The following is a 5,982-nucleotide window of genomic DNA, read 5'->3' on the forward strand; positions in this document are numbered from 1 at the left end:
CAAATGCTCTATGTCCTATTTCTGTGCATATACATTGTTTCTCACAAGCACAGGATTACATACTGTGTATTGCCTTTTAGCCTTTTCTCAGTATCAAGTGTAAATTCTTTTGTATTGTTTTGATATTTAGTAAAATTTTGTTATAGAGTATATGATGAAAGTGCAACAGATCTTGAGTGTACAGATGAATCCTCATAAGGGCGGGCACACAAGACATGCACCCAGGCTGAGAGACATCCACAAGCAGAGACTCCATGTTCTCCTCTGACACCTCTCAGGCTTGTCAGTGGAACTGCATGCTGTGTATTCTTTGGTCTGCCTTCAGTTCAGCATTGTGTCTGTGAGATTCTTCTGAGTTGTGGGAAGTATGAGTAATTTCTCACTGCACAGTATTCTGCTGTAAGAGTAAACCAGGACCTAAGGCTGGAGAGATGGCTCAGTGCTTAAGAGCACTGGCTGCTCTTACAGAAGACCCGTGGTGGCTAACAACTATCTGTAGGGTTTCTTCTTGATTCTTCCTTTTCAAAGGAAAGAATCTAGTTGAGACACAGACAAGTTTAAACATGAGTTTGTTTAACAAAGCAAAATGTGTACTCCAAAGAGAGACTGGAGTAGAGCTATCCTGAAGGAAGGAGCAGTCCAGTGATTCTGTGCTGTTGATTTTAATTACATTTTTAATGAATACTTATGAAGTGACTGCCTAATCATGGGGTAAGGTGACTCTTTTCCCCTCCCAAGTCATGGTGGACCAGGTAACCCTTTTAGGGTTTCTTCCCATGGTTTTCTAGAGACACCCACAAAGGAAAATAAAAACCACAATGCAAATGATATTATAATGAATCCAGGGTCCTTCTGAGTATGCAGATATGTGTGAAAATGTGTGGGAAATGCCTGGGTACCTGACTGCAGCCTCAAGGATCTTTACCCACAAAGGGGCATTGTTATCACCAGGAAACATGGCTACCAAGATACAGCTCTAGTTGTCTTTGTTGCCACATAGTTAGCTCTTTGCCTGCCTAGTGTCATTCCTCACTCAAGAAATATGGACCCTGAAGATTTTATAAAGGAGGAGTTGAATTCTTCAGTAATTTCTTCACACTGAGAAGGGACACAGATCTTACCTTGGGGCAAACATTCTTGCTATCTATGCCACTGGAGTAGCCATTGTTATAAGTAGCAGGTGATACTGTTGATTGGAAGGTCCCATGAAAGTTTTGTCTCATTTGATCCAGTGTAGGGTGTGGTCTTAGGATCTGGTCCAGGAGAGATGAGCCAATACCTTTGTTGCATAACACCTTACAGTTTAATCTGTTGAGTTCCAGAAGACACAAATTTGAGTAGCCATTGAAGGGTACAGGGACTGAAGATGACAAGCAATATAAATCTTTAATTAGAGGGATAAGAGGGGCCAACCATCCAGTGATTAGAAAAACAAAAGACACTTGGCAGTATAAAGAAAGAACAGAATGGCTGACTTTGGCAGGAAGGAAACGTTCTATCCACCAGAGAAGAACAGTGGGAAGGTAAGAATCTCTTGTGCTATGGGAGTGAGAAGGGGCAGAGGATTCCCGCCCCACCCCCCTTCTGGAATCCCTTATGAGGCAGGAGAAAATCAAGATAGGAGACAGCTTTAGATATGGTCAGTTTTAGTGTGCCAGTTGTCTAGTGATGATTGGGGTTAGGGTTAGTGGTAGGGTTAGGGTTAGGGTTAAGGTATGGGGTAGGGATAGGGGTAGGGTTAGGGATAGGGATCAGATTAGGTTAAGTTTAGGGTTAGGGATAGGGTTCTGGATACTTTTAGGGTTAGGGTTTGGGCTAGGTTAGGGGTTAGGGTTGGGGTTAGGGTTAAGGTTAGGATTTAGGGTGAGGGTTAGGGTTTAGGGGTTGGGGTTAGGGTTAGGGATAGGTTATGGTTAGGGTTGGGGTTAGGGTTAGGGTTACAGTTTGGGATAAGGATAGGATTAGAGTTAGGGTTAGAGATAGGGTTAGAAGTAAGGTCAGGATTAGGATTAAGGTTAGGGTTAGGGAATAGGGTTTGGGTTAAGGATAGGGTTAGGGTTAGGATTAGGTTTAGGGTTAGGAATAGGGCTAGGGTTAGGGATAGGGTTTTAGGTAGGGTTAGCGTTATGGTTAGGGTTAGGATTAGGGTTAGGATTAGGATTAGGATTATGTTAGGGTAGGGTTACGGATAGGGTTAGGGTTAGGTTAAGGGTTAGAGTTAGGTGTAGGGATAGGGATAGGGTTTGGGATAGGGATAGTGTTAGGGTTAGGGTTGGGGATAGGTTTAGGGTTTGGGTTAGGGATAGGATTAGGGTTAGGTTTAGGGTTAGGGATATGGATAGGGGTAGGCTTAGGGTTAGGGATCGGATTAGGAATAAGGTTAGGTTTAGGGTCAGGGGTAGGGTTAGGGTTAAGATTCAGGTTATGAATAGGTTTAGGGTTAGGGTTAGTATTAGGGTTAGGTATAGTGTTAGGGTTAGGGTTAGGGATTGGTTTAGGGTTAGGGTTGTGGTTAGGGTTAGGGTTAGGGCCTTCTGCCTCTGTCTCTGAAGTGCTGAGACTATAAGTGTACAGGTGCCACTACAGTAAGGACTGTAAGTTTTTAAAAAGAACACCATAGAGGTGAAGTTCCCTTCCCATCATATCCTATGCAGGGGAAAGTCATTTGACAAGCTCACCACCAATGAATGGTAAGGCTTACCTTAACCACACAGTTAGGGATATACCTATTGGGTTTCTCCACCAAAAAGCAACAGTGCAGGGGACAGAACCAGGGCTCTGTGCTTGCAATATAAGTACACTGCCACCAAATTACATCCCCATCCTGAAATCCATATTTTAAAAATATTTTAAAGATCTATTTTTATTTTTAATGTGTGTGTGGGAGGGGTACCCACAAAGGCCAGAAGAGGGCATCCAATCACCTTGGAAGCTAGAGTTATAAGCAATTAAGCTATCACTCTCTCCAGTCTCTATTTTTAATTACCTTTCAAAAATCCTAAGCCATGCCTTTAATCCTAACACTTTGGAGGTGGGGGCAGAAAGATCAGGAGTTCAAGCCTATCCTTGGTTGCATGGAGAGTTCGAGGTCAGCCTGGGCTACAATGAGATCCAGTTTCAGAAGGAAAGAGAGGTAGAGAGGAGAGAGGAAGGAGAAAGAAAAAAAAGACTATGATTTGAAATGCAAAAAAGAAAATGTCTCCCTCATCTCTATCCCCAACAAAACCATTTCCTTGTGAATCATCCTAGAGGTATTTTATGCACAGAGAGGTAATTATATATATTTATAATGCTACACCTTTCTTACACAGTGTCAGCGGCCTAGCCATATCACTCTGCACACAACTTCAGGGTTTTTTGGTCTGGTGAGACCCTGAAGACTACCCAATTTTATTTTGTTAAAAATATTTTAGTATTTTTATGTGTATGTGTGTATTGCCTGCATGTATGTAAGTGTACCTGTGTTATGCAATGCCCATGGAGGGAGGACAGAAGAGGCTGTCAGATCCCCTGGAACTGTAGTTGTTAGGTGCCATGTGGGTGCTGGGATTTGAACCTGGGTCTTTTGTAAGAACAGACAGTGTTCTTAACTTCTGAGCCATCTCTCCAGTCCTGACGATCCAATTTTACCTCCAGGAGGGATGGGTAAGTAAATTACATTCTGTATATGGAGGGCCCAGCTATATCCACCAGCAGCTATATAAATAAATGGTGTCAGGTGTCATGAAAAAGTAAGATGGCAAATAAAATTGAAATTGAGGGGACCTACATTATGATTTCACTTGGGATCAGTTTGACTTTTAAGAGAATAAAAGTGTAGAAGAGGTTACAGGAAACTGTAAACCACTGAGATGAAGTAGAAAGCTTGTGAGTTAATGATTTCTTCCATACAAAGGTATGTTAAAGGTGGATCTGTGACCATACTTTAGGGTCCAGAAGGGAGCCACAGGTTAATAGCAAGATCTTGTCACTTTTTCCTTCTAAGGGACGGAGAGGTTATTTGGACTTCTAGAAACAATCTCCTTGGATTGACAAGCTTGCAGCTAATTGCTTTGTGGAAATGAGTAGAGCAAACACCCCACCCAGGGCAGGAATAAGATATAGATTCTTCAGACCTGAAATGTCAGGCTCCAGTTCATACGTTGAAGGTGCCTCGCACTCCAGTACTACTCACAGCCTGCAGGATGAAGCCTTTCCCTTAGCCTGCAACTGCTCATATATCCATCCTTCCCGCTCCTTCTAGGTTGTTGTTCCCCGGCCCTTGGGCCTTCCGACTACAGTCCCTGCTGCTTGTTGCCCTCGCATGCTCCACACCGCCAGGATGCCGTGACCAAGGACTTGGCGGAGGAAGCGCCGTGGAAGAAGATTCAGCAGAACACGTCCAACGCGCTGGTGCAACGAGCAGCTTGTCAAGTGCATGAACAAAAGCATCGGGAACCTGCAGACTGACCTGATCTACAGGCTGCGGCTCGTTGCTCTGCTGGAGGTGCTCAGCCAGAAGCGCATGTACGGTAAGTACCACCAGCGGCCCACCTTCCAACAGATGCAGTTGGAGAACATGTCGGTGGTGCTCAGAGTTCCTGGACCACGAGAGCATCAAGCTGCTGTCCATCGGTGAGTGGTGTGTCCTGGCCCAGGCGCCTGCGTGAGTTCGATCCTGCGCTTGTAGAAATCTGGGGTCCCGGCATCACGCCCCCACCAAGCTGACCTCAGAGATACCAGACTTGTAGTATGGAGCAGAAAAGTGACACCTCAGGTGAAGGGAAGAGAAAGGAGCCGCAGGGCAGAAGATACCAGCACTCATTCGTCAATTATGGGGCGCGCGGTCCCGCGGGGATCGGTCCCCTGGGCGCGCCCTGGAAGGCAGTTTCTCAGTCGCGCGTCGCTGTCCGCTGCTTGAGGTGCTGAAGGTCTCGCAGCACCGCGGCTCCGCGTCTCTGTTGTGGCAGCAGGTCTCAGCTTCTCCGCTGCTTCCCTGCGTCTTCCGTGGCTCTCTGCTGCTGGGGCTTTGCCCAGCCGAGTCCCGCCCTAATTTCACCCGTGCACTTTCCTCAATATGCGAGTTCCACCGGCCACTGGACCACGCGGGAAAGTACGGGGCGGCTGAAGCTGGGTGTCCGTGAGTCGATGACGGAGGAATGCTGCCCCCCGGGGAGACTAGATTGCAGGCAGGAGACACAGACTCAGTCCAGTCAGATTCAGTGGTACAGCTCTTTATTCTCCAAGTCTCAGTGACCCAGTTCCTGCTCTAGCTCCAGCTCCGCTTCCAGCTCCAAATTATTGAGAGAAGACTAGGATATTTTATACTGTAGGGGCAGTGGTAAAAACTTTAGCTGATAGGCACTTTGTGAGATACCCTATTTACATATGGAAATGGGCTCCTGCCACGCTGCCAGACTGCCTGAAAAATCACACAGGAAAGCATGATATTTCCAGAGCCAGAGGCCATGTTTATGTTAGGGCATTTGTGGCGGGGCCTTCAAAAGGGGGGGTCAGGAGGATGCTAAGAAAAAAACTCTATTGTTAAAAGGAGTCCCTGCATTTTATGCCGAGCCCGTGGGCTATCCGGTCATGAAGGAACTTCTACTTCACATAACAGAGGTCCCCAACAGTCAATCAGGCCCTTCCCTCACTCTTTGCCCTGCTGAAGGCTCTTGGTCATCATGATTATAAAATAAAACGTAACAAGATCATTCTGAACTAATCAACTCGCTCTATATAAGGCTTTCAAAAGTGTTCTAGGAAAATGACCATGGAAATTAAGGAGAGGACAGGGTGAGAAAGGCTTTGTGCCTGACTGTGCAGCCTTTGAAGATGAGGAAGGAAGGTGTGGCAAGCCAAAGCACAGCAGAGCAGCTTCTAGAAACTGGAAAAGGTAAGGGAACTCCCCTCCCCCCCACCCCAGAGGCTCCAGCAAGAGAACCATGGGGCCAATATCCTTGATTCCAGCTCATTAAGACCCAGATGGGACATGTAACTGCA

This window comes from Nannospalax galili, unplaced genomic scaffold, assembly GCF_000622305.1.
Source record: "Nannospalax galili isolate Female #2095 unplaced genomic scaffold, S.galili_v1.0 scaffold619, whole genome shotgun sequence".
Classification (NCBI taxonomy): domain Eukaryota; kingdom Metazoa; phylum Chordata; class Mammalia; order Rodentia; family Spalacidae; genus Nannospalax; species Nannospalax galili.